This window comes from Crocodylus siamensis, chromosome 4 (assembly GCF_052110815.1).
Source record: "Crocodylus siamensis isolate JL-2025a chromosome 4, ASM5211081v1, whole genome shotgun sequence".
Taxonomy (NCBI): Eukaryota; Metazoa; Chordata; order Crocodylia; family Crocodylidae; genus Crocodylus; species Crocodylus siamensis.
Window position 1 is genome coordinate 2,381,348 of NC_143398.1, and position 15,242 is coordinate 2,396,589.

General features: G+C 52.7%; 1 protein-coding gene across 1 annotated transcript in view; it reads right to left on the reverse strand.

The window, feature by feature from the left end:
• The window catches only part of LOC149865370 (olfactory receptor 5V1-like), a 64,329-nt gene extending 49,375 nt beyond the window's left edge, over positions 1-14,954 (reverse strand). Inside the window, exon 1 of the mRNA XM_090046267.1 lies at positions 14,795-14,954. The gene's annotated coding sequence lies outside the window, so the exon portion shown is untranslated. The remainder of the gene's footprint in view (positions 1-14,794) is intronic.
• Between the last annotated feature and the right edge of the window lie 288 nt (positions 14,955-15,242).

Consider the following 15,242-nt stretch of genomic DNA (forward strand, 5'->3'; position numbering starts at 1 on the left):
GATGCTCGGCCGCAGTCTGTCATCGTTAACACTAACGTCACGTGCACGTCTGGAGTACACGCCACAATGGCCGTGCAGGCACCGCCTGGAACAAGCGGACTTGTGCACCACAGACGTACGTGGAGGTAGGGAGCGCGGGCCGACGTGTCCGTGCAGAGGAGGGAAGACAGAGCTGGTTGGGTGGGAAACATGAGAGACGGTTTTGGTGACAGGAATGTTTTGTTTTCTTCCTGGTCTCCGTAAGGTCACACTTATGAAATAGTACTAATGAACGCAACCCTTATAAACCTATATAGCACTACAACAACATCTATGCACACAGAGGTAGGTGATCACACTCCCAGCAGAGCAGCAGTAGGGCTACTCCCCACACAAACCTTACATGCATCCAAAACCCGAAACAAAGCAGAACATCCCCTCTTTTGCAAAGGACACAGTCCCAGGAGGTCCAGAAGAACAGTCTTGTAGTTCATGACTTCAGCCTTGGTCACCATAACTGAGACAAGCGTGATCGCTCAGTCGGGTGCGGGAGCAACGATGGCCGGTGCCCTTGCTCGGCCTCCTGTGACATGTAAACGCCCCTTCCTGCCCCTCAGACACGGCCGGTGGGTCTGCTGGGCTGGGGGCTCACTCCCACGGCCCTCTCGGACGCTCCGAGTTAGGGCGTTGCTGGCAGGGCCCCCTCCTGTTGTTGCCAGCCGCGCTCTCACTAGGTCCCCATGCGAGGGTGCCCGACAAGGGGAGCGGGCTATGCCCACTCACTAACTCCCAGCCCCGGTGCTTCCCCTTTAGTCAAACCCAGCGTGCACTTCTAGGCTCTGCTCCCTTCCCTCGCTCGCACGACAGGTGGGTCAGCTCCTGCAGCCTCCCATACTCCCCGCTTCGGCCCCCGCCGAGACCCCCGTAGTGCCTCCCGCGATGGCCCGCCTCCTGCCTCGGCTCTCGGGTGCCCCGAGTGAGATGGAGAATCAGCAGAGGAAAGCAGAGCGATTGCTATTTCAAAGAGCAGTTTCCAATGAAACTTCATCTGCAGGAGCCTGTTCCCACCGACTCTTCCTGCCGCAATGTCGTCAGCTGGGATCAACACAGGAATGACCAGGATGAGAAATTGTGCAGGAGCAGACATCTCAGCGTGAAGGCTGTGAAATGGTGTGAAAAAACAGGATTTTAGCAATCAATTAACCGTTGCTGTTGCCCTGGACCATTGTTCTAATCCAAAAGGCTCAGTGCTTTTTTTTTTGACTCAATGTTCACAGGGAAGTTCAGCTCCCAGAGGACTGCACCGGGCAGCACAGTTTGGGGAGGAGGGGAGCAGCCCTCAGTGGTGAAAGGACAGGTTAGGGACTACTTAGAAAAGCTGGACGTGTACAAGTCCATGGGGCTGGATGGGATGCACCCGAGGGTGCGGAGGGAGTTGGCTGATGTGATTGCAGAGCCATTGGCTGTCATCTTTGAAAACTCATGATGATTAAGAGAGGTCCAGGATGATTGGAAAAGGGCAAGCATAGTGCCCATATTTAAGCAAGGGAAAAAGGAGGAACCAGGGAACCACAGACCACTCAGCCTCACCGCAGTCCCTGGAAAAATCATGGAGTAGATCCTCAAGGAATCCATCTCAAAGCACTCAGAGGAGAAAAAAAATGAATAGGAAGAATCAGCTTGGATCCACCAAGGGCAAGTCATGCCTGAACAACCTGATGCCTTCTGCGATGAGATGCCTGGCTCTGTGGATGTGGTGGGTGTGATTTACCTTGATTTTGATACGGTCTCCCACACAGTTCTTGTAGGTAAGCCAAGGAAATATGGGATGGATGAATGGACTGTAAAGTGGATAGAAAACTGGCTGGAGCATCGGGCTCAGAAGTAGCAATCAGTGGCTCGATGTCATTCAGTATCGAGTGGAGTGCCCCACGGGTCAGTCCTTGGGCTGGTTTTGTTCAATGTCTTCATCAACAACCTGGAAGATGGGGTGCGGTGCACCCTCAGCAAGTCTGCAGATGACTCCAAGCTGGGGGAAGCAGTAGATACGCTGGAGGGCAGGGCTAGGATTCAGAGTGACCTGGACAAATTGGAGGATTGGGGTAAAAGAAATCTCATGAGGTTCAACAAGGATAAGTGCCAAGTCCTGCACTGAGGAGGGAGCAACCCCCTGCACCGGGGCAGGCTGGGGGGGACAGGCTGGGCAGCAACTCTGCAAAAAAGGGCCTGCGGGGACAGTGGACAATAAGATAGATAGGATTCAGCAGTGCGCCCTTGGTGCCAAGAAGGCAAATGACATCCTGGGCTGCATCGGCAGGAGCGTCGCCAGCAGATCCAGGGCAGTGATTCTTCCCTCTACTCAGCACTGGGGAGGCCACATCTGGAGTCGTGTGTCCAGCAGTGGGCCCACTACAGAAAGGATGTGGACACATTGGAGAGAGTCCATCAGAGGGCAACAGAAATGGTTGGGGTCTGGGAGACATGACCGGCGAGGGAGGCTGAGGGAAATGGGCTGATTCAGTCTGGAGAAGAGAAAACTGAGGGGGATTGAATAGCAGCCTCCAACTCCCTGCAGGGGAGCTGCAAGGAGGATGGAGCTGGACCGGTCTCAGTGGGGGCAGATGACAGGACAAGGAGCAATGGGCTCAAGCTACACAAAGGAAATTTTAGGTTAGATATTAGGAAGAAATTTCTCATTCAGAGAGTAGTAAAACACTGGAACAGGTCACCCAGAGAAGTGGTGAAATCTTCATCCTTGGAGGTTTTTAACACCCAGGTAGACAAAGCCTTGGCTGGGATAATGCAGTTGGGGCTGGTCCTGCTCTGAGCAGGGAGCTGGATGAGATGTGACCGCCTGAGTCCCTTGCAACCCTCATTGTCTGTGATTGTATGATTCTAATATCTACTTAACCTACAAGCCAATTCCTAAAAGCAAACTTCTACATATCATTTTCTAGACATCAATCCCCTCCCTGAAGGTCTTATACCTTCACATCATAAATGGAGCATAATTAAGGGAATCTCCTGGCATGTTTAATAGCTTAGTGGGGGAGGACCACCCCCTGTCATCCTCAGAGAAGTACGGCAGCACTCGTGTTTAGAGGCTCCAATGGGCTGGATGTTGTGATAAACCCTGAACCTTTATTCAAATGCTGCTCATAGCCCCTCTGTCTCGGCTTTTTGCCTCAGCGTTCCCGAGCCCAGCAACCAAGTTTTAGCCAATCGAGTTTAAACAGGCCGCCAAGATGCCCGCTAGCCCTATTTATTTATCATTCCAGGTAGTATTGCACTTAGCAATCGATCAGTGCTTCATCTGATTGCCACTATGCCCATACTAGCTCCGTTAGTGCCTGGGGTGAAGTACAGCGATACTGTGATGTAACTCCAAACGTGGTTAGTGGGTAACTTGAGCCCGTGGTCTTTTTCCCATTGGATTCTCCTTATACATAGACAATGTCGATCAGGGGGCACCCACAAATCTTGTTTGGTCAGCCCTTCCACATCATCTGATGGAAGTAATTTAGGGCTCAACTACACTGTGGTTTCAATGTTATTAGGTCTGCTGTATGTACTTTGTAAACCGCAGGCTTGATGTCCATCAGGGTGCCACCTTTCTACTCCTTGTTCCAAATCTTTACACAAATTCTGGGAATTTGTAGTAATGCTACATTGCATTACTATTCCTTCTATACAAACTTAAAATGCATCTCTAGCCCAAACAAAGCAAAACAAAATATTCAGCCTTCTTGATCTTTGTTATAGCCAAACTCTCTTGGATGCCTTAGAGGTGATGCTTCCCTGCCTCTGCCTTGCATCTGTCAGCCTTGTCCACATCTTACGCACGTGCTGATGGCATGTGGCAGGGATTTAAAGGACTCCCTGTGGAACCGGCGGAAAGGTATACTGTGCACCTTGAAAAGTAAAAGCAAACTTATATCAACAATCAGGGTGCAGAAGGGTTGCAAAGAATACATTAGACAAGGCCAGAGAACCACTGAGAACCGCTTTGCCCCTTCACTGAAGGATGCTATAATGTCTGGAAATTTGGCTACCATGAGTGCTTGGGGTGGCATCACCTTATTGAGAGCCCAGTAGTCCACCGTCAGCAGCCAGGGTTCTCCATCACTTTTCTGTGCTGGCCAGATGGGGCTATTATTTCTGCTGGCTTTTCAGTCAGCACTCCTTGCTCAACCAGATCCTCAGTGACTTTCCTGATGCTACTGACTGCTCCCCTGGGAACCTGTACTTCCGCTGAGGGGCTGGATCCCCTCCTTCTACCCTTTCCAATGGCACGCGCACTCTTACTCCATGCCCAGGCTGACTGGACCCCGTGCCATCATAGCCCTGTTGTCATTTTCCCACCAGATCATAACCACTGGCCATCCTCACTGGTGCAGTTTAATAGGCGTCACAATTTCAGGGGATGAGACTGGGGCTATGGAGCACCTCTATTGGGAAACTCCAGGGCAGGGCTTTTCCCTTCCCCTTCCCCTTCCCCTCTCTTCTCCTTGTCCCTATGAGCTGCCAGCCTGCACAATAACCCAGCAGTCAGTTCCCCACCAATATCATCCTTATTCTCATACTTCAACAACTGTCTTCACGCTCTCAGCTTCTCGGGATCATCCAGCCATCTCTCTGGAGATTTTCCCCACCGACCTCTACCACAACCACCTGCGATGGCTGCATCCTTTTCTCCCTGCCTTGACTTCTCAAGGGAAGCTGGGCATCAATTCCTTGTGCATCCAGCCACAATTTTAGCAGAAAGCCCCTCAATAATGGTTGCTTGAACTCAGGAACATCATAATTATATGGCGGCTGTCCTGCTATTCCAGCTGTCATATACAGAATCTTCTTCCTCTCGGTATACGCCTCAGGTCTTTCTCCTTCTTTTTGCACCTTGTTATGACACCTAGCTAGCAAGCTTTCATCCAGGAAATACACCATCAACACATCCCTGTACAGGTCAGCCATATTTCTCCGTACCCCACATTTGGCATTACAGGGAAGGGCCCCAAAGTCATCCTTGGTCATGCATTTCCTGAGCAAAGCGATCAGATCTTCACTTGATTTGGTAGGCGGGGATGCTATTGCAACCAGCCACCTGACTACAGTTTTCTTATTGACTGGACCCAGAGATTTCCTCATCACCTGGAGCTGCTCTGGTGAATAGGGTTTTACTTCCATTCACTGGATAGTGGGCTATTGCTGCGCCTCAGGGTGAAGGTGGTGGTATATGATGTTACTACGGGTACCACGAGCTCTGGAGGAGCAGATGGATCAGTGCTGCTTTGTGACATGCCTTACCCATGGGATCATCCCTGTCTAGAGTGAGGTTGTCCCAGTGCCCTGAGGAGGAGATCAGAGTGGGGGAAACTGCTCGGGATCATCTTCAGGAAATCCTCCAGCCTTCACAACAGCCACAACTCCCTGAGCTCCCCAAAACTGCCTCCTGACTCTCCCTATTCCCTTTCAGCACTTCAGGTGGCCCGCCTTTTCATGAGCTATCTCCTGAGTCTCCTTAAGGACCTGTCGTATCCCTGCCCGGATTCCTCCGTTCTGGCCTTCCAAGCCTGCACCTCCTCCCTTAGCTGGTGATATTACAGACCCTTCTCATCTGCTTCCCTCATCACAGCCTGAACCTCCACCACCTTATCCAGAGTCTGGCTCACCATTGAGCCTGCACCTGCCATCTCTCCCGGTCCTTACTCGGTGTGGCATTAACACTTTTTGCCTCAGCGAATTCCCCCTGCAGCCTGGACGTCTCTTCAGGCAAAGATTGACACACCAGCAAAAGCGCATGCAGCACAGCTCCCTTATGCTTGCTCTTATCAAGCTTGGGTTTTACACTATCAAGCATATTCCAAGATGACTGCAGCTCGCTCCATGTTGTACCTTGTGGAAATCACCCCCCGGTTTGCCTCACTGCTGCAAGCAGACAGCCCAGCCCTCCCACCATGTTACCTGCCTACACGATGGGCGGGGCTGTACAAGTCCCAGTGGGAGGGGGAACCTGCTCCTCCATTGTCTCTGCTGCAGGTCATGTGACTGGTCACCTCACCTGGTGAGGCTGATGTCATTTGGAAGCACTTGTCAGCAGCCAATGAGGTTCCTTCTGGTGGGAACTTAGTGATGAGGTCATGACTCCCTCAGTGAGGAAGTGGGGCAGACATGTTTTGAGACACAGCACACAAAGCATACAACCTCTAGAGAAGGAGCTTGATCAGACTCTGGATGAAATTGTGAGTAATTTATCTGAATTTTAGCTAGTAATTTGGGATGGAGTGATCTAGAAGCATATCAAAAAGCTACAAAGCTGCTTCTGTTTGCTCAAGGTTTTTCTTTTGATACTCCTATGACCTGTACCCCACCCCATGCCTACACTCTCCACTCAATAAAGCTGTCCATTATAGCCAGCCTTGCTGTACCTGCTTGAGAGGGTTTAGGTAAGCCTTTTAGCTCCCTTTGCTCAGCTGACTAGGGGATGCTACTGTTAATGCTTCAGGCTATAAGAAGCACCCAGATATATCCTGCTGGGGGCAAAGCACCCCACAGTCTACCAGGTCTGTGTACTCTGGATGGCACAGAGACTGGAGTCTGGGTGGTGGCTGCGGTTACCCCAGGTTTGCGGGTATGCTCCAGGAAGGGAGATGGCCCCAAGAGAGATACTTGAGACCTGGTTTTTGGTCAGGCTCAGCAAGCCAGGTGGCTCAGCACAGGTGGGTGTCATACTGGCCTGCCACATACCTCACACACAGGTCTCTACCACTACTTCCACAGCCTCACTCCACTGCAAGTCTTGGCTGACCCCTATAGAGAGGTTCACTCTATATCACCAAATTCCCAGATTTCTCAGGTTACTGCCCTTCAGTCCCAGTGGAGTGGCCAATTGCTGCCACTGGATTCATAACCCAGCCCTGATACCTTGTTCCAGGTGAGCAGAACCCTTGCTGCCACCCTGGACCATTGTTCTAATACAATATCTACTTAACCTATGAGCCAGTTCCTAAAAGCAAATGTCTACATATCATTTTCTAGACATCGGAAGCACCCCAGGAATGCCGTGATTACAGTGCCCGGGGGGGTCCCAGAGCACAATGCGACATCCCAAGTGCATAGTTATTCTCCAGGGCAAGCATCTCTGAGCTCCGTCATCTCTTATCATAGATTCATAGATTTGTGAGGCTCGAAGGGACCTTAGTAGATCATCGGGTCCAGCCCCACTGCACATGGCAGGTAGTCACTACTACCCTGTTCCATCTTATCCAATATGGGTATGATTTTGACCATGGCTTGGTGGAAGACCAAAACAAAGTAGTCATTCAGGAGTTCAGTTTTTTCTTGAGTGCCAGTAACCAGCTGTCCTAAGTTTCATATTTTCATAGTTTCATAGTTTGTAGGGTCGGAAGGGGACCTGAGCAGATCATCAAGTTCGATCCCCTGTCATGGGGTCAAATGACCCCAGCAAGGTGATTGTCTAGCCTTGTCTTAAAGACCCCCAGGGTAGGAGCCAGCACCACTTAGCTTGGAAGTTGGTTCCAGACCCTAGCCGCCTTGACAGTGAAGTCGCGCCTCCTGATATCTAACCTAAACCTACCCTCTGCCAGCTTGTGACTGTTATTCCTGGTCACTCCTGGGTGTGCTCGGGGGAACAGGGACTCCCCCAATGCCTGCCGGTCCCCCCTAACTAGTTTGTAACAGGCCACTAGATCCCCCTCAGCCTTCTCTTGTGGAGGCTGAACAGATTCAGGTCCCATCGCCTCTCCTCGTAGGGCCTGCCCTGCTGTCCCCTGATCATGCGAGTGGCCTCCTCTGGACCCTCTCCATGCTGTCCACATCCCTCCTGAAGTGCGGCGCCCAGACCTGGACGCAGTACTTCCGCTGCGGCCTGACCAGTGCCGCATAGAGGGGGAGGATCACCTCCCTGGACCTGCTCGAGATGCATCTGCGGATGTAGGACAAGGTGTGGTTGGCCTTCCTGACCGCGTCCCCACACTGCCGGCCCATGTTCATCTTGGAGTCAGTGGTGACCCCCAGATCCTTTTCCGCCTCTGCACTGCTGAGAAGGGAGTTCCCTAACCTGTAGGTATGGTGCCGGTTCTTCCTCCCCAGGTGCAGCACCTTGCACTTGTCTGTGTTGAAACCCATCCTGTTCTCATCCGCCCACCCCTGTAACCTGTCTAGGTCTGATTGTAGCCTATTCCTCCCTTCTAGCGTGCCCACATCCCCCAACATCTTAGTGTCATCAGCAAATTTGAACAGGTGCTTTTTACCCCCTCGTCCAAGTCACTGATGAAGATGTTGAACAGTGTGCGCCCAAGGACCGAGCCCTGGGGGACCCCACTGCCCACGTCCCTCCAGGTTGAAAATGACCCGTCCACCACCGCTCTCTGGGTGCGGCCCTTCAGCCAGTTGGCGACCCATTTGACTGTGTGGGTGTCGACACCACAGCCCCCAGTTTCTTAATGAGAACAGGGTAAGAGACAGCGTCGAAGGCCTTCCGGAAGTTCAGGAAGACGATGTTGACAGGGCTTCTCAAGCCTTTTGTTCAGCATAGTGGTCAAAGGCCATGACAGCCAGCAGCATGGAGTGAAACCAGCCCCTTCCCCAGTGCAGCGGGACCGTGTCACGCCGACGGGCAGGGCCCTTGGGGCTCCCATTGCTGCCCCTTGCCCCATGCGCACTGTGCAGGACCACAGCGCTCTGGTCCTCCGCACCCCTGGATAGGCCTTACCGGGGGGGCTGTAATAACAGTGGGGGAGTCCCTGGGGCAGCCCCATGGCAGCCGCCCTCCGCCTGCCTGTGTCGGTCTCCCTCCCACCACGCACACAGCCGGCACTGTGAGAGCAGCCCTGAGTGCACTGAGGCTGGGATGTGCGTGGCCTCACTGCAGTCCCTGGCCACCTCTCCTCCTCCCCAGGCTCCCTGCATTGGCTTCCACCCCAGGGCGTTCGTACGTGTAGACTCACCCAGCGACTTTCACTCCTCACTTTCCTCCACATTGGGGAAATTAGCCCCTTGGTCTCACCAAGCAGCTATCTATTCCTGGTTTTCTCTTTGCCCATAACGAACATAATCACCTCATGGTCACTGATCCCTAGACAGCATCCACTTCCAGTCCAGTGATTAATTCATCATTATCCATCACAATCATTTCCAAAAGAGTGACTTCCTGCTGGATGGAATATTATTTCTACGGCCAAATCATCATCTGCAATGCTTTGAAACAACTGATGGTGGAGTAGAAATGGCATGAAGCCTCCAGCATGTCTCCCCAGTTGAAACGCCTCATAAGGCACAGACACAAAATGGGGAACAACTGACTAGGCTGCAAAACTGCAAAAAAGGACCGGGGGTTTCAGCACCCTGTGAACCGAATAGGAGTCATCCGTGCAGTGCTATGGCCAAGAAAAGAGAAGCTACCAGGACACTGAGATATTGGACCAGGGCATATGAGGAATGGTTGGATGAAATGGGATGATGTCAAATGGAGAAGAGATGATGGGGGAGGGAAAAGTGTCATGGAAATTTTTGAGTCTGTGCTGCCAGTACAGAAGAGGTTAAACTGACATGCGCGGTTTGAAGCTGTGAGTGGAAATTTCCAAGGCTCACCCAGGCCGTGCCCCCTGGGTGGGCTGCGGAGCTGTCAGTCATTGCTGACCTACTTTCCCCACAGACCCATGCTCAGGCTGTGCCAGCTCCTGACTGAGAGCATGCTCAGTCAGAACCTGACATGAGGTAATCGGACTAGAAATTTCTCTGCGGAGAGCACTTTGATTGGCCACTAAATTCATATAAAAGTTCAGTGAGCCCCTCCCTGGGGGGGGGGGGGATGGAGATCACGTGGACTGGAGACAAAGGCTGGAGCTGCAGGGACTGTCTCTGAGGCAGGCTTCAAGGCCTATTGATCTCCTCCTTCGACTCCATGGCTTAGTTCTTCGTATTACTAATTGTATTGCAGTTTTTGACTATGTTCATCTGGCTCCTGATTTACCTCGGTACTCATTAAGGGCTTACGAATTTGGATCACCCTCTGGACTTTGTTTAACCCAGTTCCGGATCATCGACCTCAGCTTTCTTCACCAACTACGACTCTGCTCACCCCTCCAACTGACGTCTCCGCTGCATCACCTCCTGGCTACCGACCTCGGCTTCTCGCATTCGACCACCCGATTTGTCCATTGCTGTGGACTGGCGTCACGCGGTTCATCATCAACGTGTTACAGTTCGTTTCATTGTTTGTGATCCCCATTTATGAGCTGTTGACCAGCCCTGGGACTAGGTCTTCGGACTGAACCTCGTGGGCCAACAGACCCCTTTGTTGTTAATTGTTAGTTTGTGTTCCAAACTGTAACTGAAGACCTTTCTGCCTACGCCTGAAGCGTAAGTCAAATAAATTCACCTGTTCTTTCTCAATCCGCTCCGAGTCCCTAACTCCAGACTCTATGCCGCTAATCCCACCTGTCCGTATCTAATTGCCACCCCGGCCCACCGTGACCTTGGGGCCTGATCCATTCGGTTCAGTTTTCCCCGACAAATGGGATGATGTCAAATGTAGAAGAGATGATGGGGGAGGGAAAAGATACAAAACTTGTTGTCAGAGCAGTGCATTACCAGCCTTTTCTATGTGCAGCCACAGCAGATGGGCGAAGAATAAATGAGCCGAAATCTCAACAAGGCAAATGTTGGTTGGACAAGGGGAAGCACTTTTTACCTATGAGGGAGGTTGAATACTGGAATAAGTGACATAGAAGAGTTGCAGAGTCTCCATCATTGTAAGTTTTCAAATGCAGATGAGACAGACCTCTTGAAAGGTGACTGAAATGGGTTTCACAGAGATGAGCTGGCCATGAATCGGAGGCCGATGACCTGAACTTTTGTGGTCTCTTCTGTCCCTAATTTTTATGATTTTCTCTAATTAGTCACGGACCTTTTCCTTCCACATATTACAGAGGGGTACTCCCCGCCTTGATTTCAGGATCTATAACAGTTCCCCTTGGCAACTGCTGTTGAGGATTGTGTTTGGGATTAATCTTCTTTAACATGTCATTAATGAGGAGTTTACAAAACCCAGAAGTTGAACGCATGCAATGTGCTGATCAAGGCGAGTTGGGAGAGTTTACCAGGGCAGCACAGGACTGCAATATCCTATCAGAAACAGGTGGCCCTGATGCAATTCTGCAGTCCCCAGTGCAGGGTCGCAGCTGTGGGGACTAAGAACAACAATTTTTGCTGAAAGCTGGGATTTCATGCGTTGCAAATGACAGAGAAGGCAAAAGATACGAGTGCATTGGCCACACATGGGAGAAAAACGAGCTCTCAGTGTGATGCAGGCATTACCGGCAAAGGGAGTCCTAGGCTGTGTCAGACGTGATCTTTCCAGTAAAGACTGGGAGCGCTGGTGCCATTACAGCTCACTGGTAAGTTCTGGTGCCCCAAACAAGCCGATCTGGTCACAGGTTGAATTCAGTGAGACCAGGGTGTGTGCAGGGCTATGAGGATGCTCCAGGGCATGCGCGGGCACAGCAGAGGTGGAAAGGGACCCGATGGCTCTCTACAGACCTCGGGGAGAGAAGCCCCAGGGAAGGAGCAGAGCTGTTTACCAGGATGGTAATCCAGCCTGGGCCAGCACAGGAGCAAGGGGATAAACTGGTTGTGACGGTATTTTATCTGGAAGCTGCAGGAAGGTTTCCAAGCCTCAGATCAGCCGGACTCTGTACCGGCTTCCCAGGGCAGGCGTGGGGAACTCAACGGGTTTCAGAACAGGACTGAATCCATTTCAGAAGGGGTTGTACGCTCTGGGGCAGGAAAAGCAAATGGACAGATAAAAGCGGGGGACGGTGGGTGGGTGAGGAGGTGCAGAGAAGGGTCTGGTGGGGACCGTGCATCGCACGCTCAACACGAGGCGGCTGCCGCAGCAGGAATTTCCTCCCCCTTGCTCTCGATGAGTCTGTGACACGCTGTGTGTCAGGGAGTGGGTTGCACTGATCGTATCGCTCTCCACAGCTTGGCCTGGGCTTTAGCATTGTGGCCGCTTTGATTTTTGAGCATGACTTTTTAAGAAGGTTGCAGAGAAAGTGGGGCTGCCTGGGAACAGGTTGGCTTGTCCCTGGGGGAGCGTAGGGAGACGGTCCAGGGAGGGCTCAGCGTGCCGGTGGCCAGAGAAGGCGGTGGGCGCGGTACACGGGGCGCTGGGGACCCAGGCGGACTAGTGGACACGTTGAATCGGGAGTCTTCAAACTGGGACAGCATCCGGCCCGCTCGCAGCCCACCCCGGTGGACTGGGGGATCGCCGCCACCGTGGAGGGAAAGACCAGGACCCCCCACAGCTCAGGAGCTGCTCGCCCCACCGGAGCTCACCCCCAGGCTGCGGGAGACAAGGCAGGCTCCACTGAAGCATGAAAAAAGGCTCAGACCTCTTGACACATCTGCCCTCAGCTGGAACCTGTGGCCTCCAGGACACGGATGTGTATACCGCCGTGGAAAAATAAAACCCAGCGTTTCAATCAAAAACCCACTGTGTCAGTTTAGGGGGCATGGGGCGCAAACCTGAAGGACTAAACCCCGTCATGTGTACAAGCGCCCTAAGCGCTTTTGTGACCAGACTTTGGCTTCAGGGAGCCGTAGTCTCAGTTTTAAGTCCTGTAGGAGCCATGGGGCTGGTTTTAGATTGCCTTCCCCCTCTGGGCTACACCGGTCATTTCCACCCTTGTATTGGGTGTCACATTGATCAGGGTCATCGTCCCCATCCCTGTGGAAGTGACGGCAGCCGCTATTCCCCGTTAGCTTGAAGCCGCTCCTCTGACTGCCTGCTTCGTACTTCACGCTGCCCGTGATCCCCCCCGTCGTCTGGGGTTGTCCAGCTGCCCCCAGAGCGGCCCTAGCAGCCCCGCACTGTCTTGCTGGTGGGACGTTATGAGCTTGGCACTTCATTGAGCTGCCTCTGACGGCCGGGAGCTTACTTGTCGGTCAGCAGCTGGGAGGTGAACGCCGTCCGTTCAAGCCCGGCCATCCAGGTGTAAAACCTGTGCCCGTAATCGCGTACATACATCCTCTGGGGCTTGTCCCTGGGCCCTAATATCTTGATGCTCCTCTTCTCAGCTCTGTACCTTTTCAGGAGTCTCCTTTGCAACCATGTGCAGTCCTTGAAGGACAGCTGCCTTCTCCCTGCATTTACCCCTTTTTTAATTCCTTTTAACCCACCCACCCCATTCTTCACAGAAGTTCCTGCAGGGGGTTGGAGTGTCAAATGTACCCCCTTTCCATCCTGATCCCCCATATCAGATACCTCTTGTTTGAGAATTTCCTCCATTCCCTCTTTATCAGGCAGGGTATTAGTGCTACCCATGCCAGAGGACTGACTTCTCCAGTGGAGCAAAACTCAAGTTGCGAACACCTCACTTACCAAAAAAATAGTGCAAATACAAATTGCTATCACACAATGACCTGCGCTCCAGTCAGGCGCCAATTCAGTTATCCAGATTACAGGTCACCTTGTGAGCGGGCTACTGAGAAAAGAGGCAGAAACAGGTCTACAGCCCAACTTCTACTTGCTTGCACCTTAAAACATGAGAACCTGCATTTATGCTGAAGTCTGTCTGTGCCCACAACAGCACCGCATAGTCTCGCACCTACCCCGGCTGGGAAGACTCGAGGGGTGGGAAGAGGGGGGCACGCAGGTCCTCTTGAATTGGCTGGGCTCTCCAAATATCCCGCCAGCCCCTGCCCAATATTGACAGGTGACTGCTTTTAATATTCTGATTAGTGGCCTCTGATTGGTTCGATTTAAATTCTTTCTTTCACTGAAACTTTTGGAACTGCACTGTCCTGAATATTTTGTAGACTTGGGAGGTGTCAGTGATTTGGGATTTCTATCCTTGGGAAAGAGGGAGGGTTTTTAAGCTCCTTTCCTTCCCCACTGATGCATAAAGCGGTTCGTTTCTCTGGAGGCCTGCCAAAAATCACAGACACACATACATTAAATGGCACAAAGGTGATATTTGCAAACAAAGGTCAGAGCAGAGTCAAGTACTCAGATTACTCTGAACAAGCATTGGTATTCGCAAGCGAAATTTATCTTCTTTCTCCTGGGCACGTGTGCAGAAACAGGAACTCTTACAGCTTACTTCCGTTTCATACAAGCATTCATGTAAGTTACATCACTACATACATCGCATGTATAGTATTATTAACTACGTAAGTATGCAGGGCGGAGAGGTAAATATGCATCAGCTAATTAAGCATGCTCAGAAACTACAACAGGTCACCAAAAGTTTACTCCCCCCCCCCTTTCAAGGACACAGATAATTGAATTTTGGCTCCTGCAATCTGCATGAGAAAGACTTAAGGCAGGTGAGGGGGAGAAACTGCAATTAGCATGAGAAAGGCTGTGGCAGGACTGGGAAAAAAAGAAGTCTTTGGCAGTATCTCTTCCTTATCAGGTGCAAGATGCAAGCTGCGCATTTCTAACAATATTCTATTTCTAACACCACTGTGCAATGCTGGTCCTGTTTCTTCTTCACCTAGCTTTATGGTCTGCTCTGACAGGCTGTTTTTCTTTTGATAAGTTATCTAAACATTTTAGCACAACTGGGTATCTCGGGGCAGGAGGCAGAGTGCGGGGGGCAGAGCTCCCCATGCCCCGCTCACCCCCATTTGGAGGCTGGAGAAGTCCCGGACCTCCCAGTACACCGGGGCTTGGGGCCCTTTCTCAAGCAGCTAGAGCAGATTCAGAGCATCCTGCTGGGAAGGGCCGGGGCAGACTTCGAGACTGGCTCTCTGCCCTTGCGTGGCCCAGAGCAGGCCGGCAGGCACCTACCTGTGCGGGGGCCAGGGCTGCTCCCGGGGGGAGGAAGCACGCTGCCAGGCCCCGGGGCCGGGGGGTCCTGCGCTGCCCCGGGCAGGGGCGTCTGGGTGCCCGGCAGCGTGGGGCGGTGGTCTCGGGCACCCCAGGGCGCTGAGCCGCTCCTCTCCGTGCAGCGGGGCCGACACGCTCCCCCCGGCCCTGGGGCCGTGGCCGTGGCTCGGCACCGAGGAGCCCGGCCGCCCGGCTCCCGCAAGCCCGCAGACAGCCCCTCCCGCTGCCTGCGCCGCGACGGCTGCCTGGGCGCGGGGGCCAGGGCTGAGCGGGCCGGGGAGCCTGGAGCAGGGGCTTTTCTGCCTCCCCGCCCACATCCCCACAGACCAGCCCCATCCCCAGGGACCCTGCGGTGTTGCCGGCCTGCAGCCGATGCCAGGCTCATGTGGAGAGTGCAGGACTGCGGCCT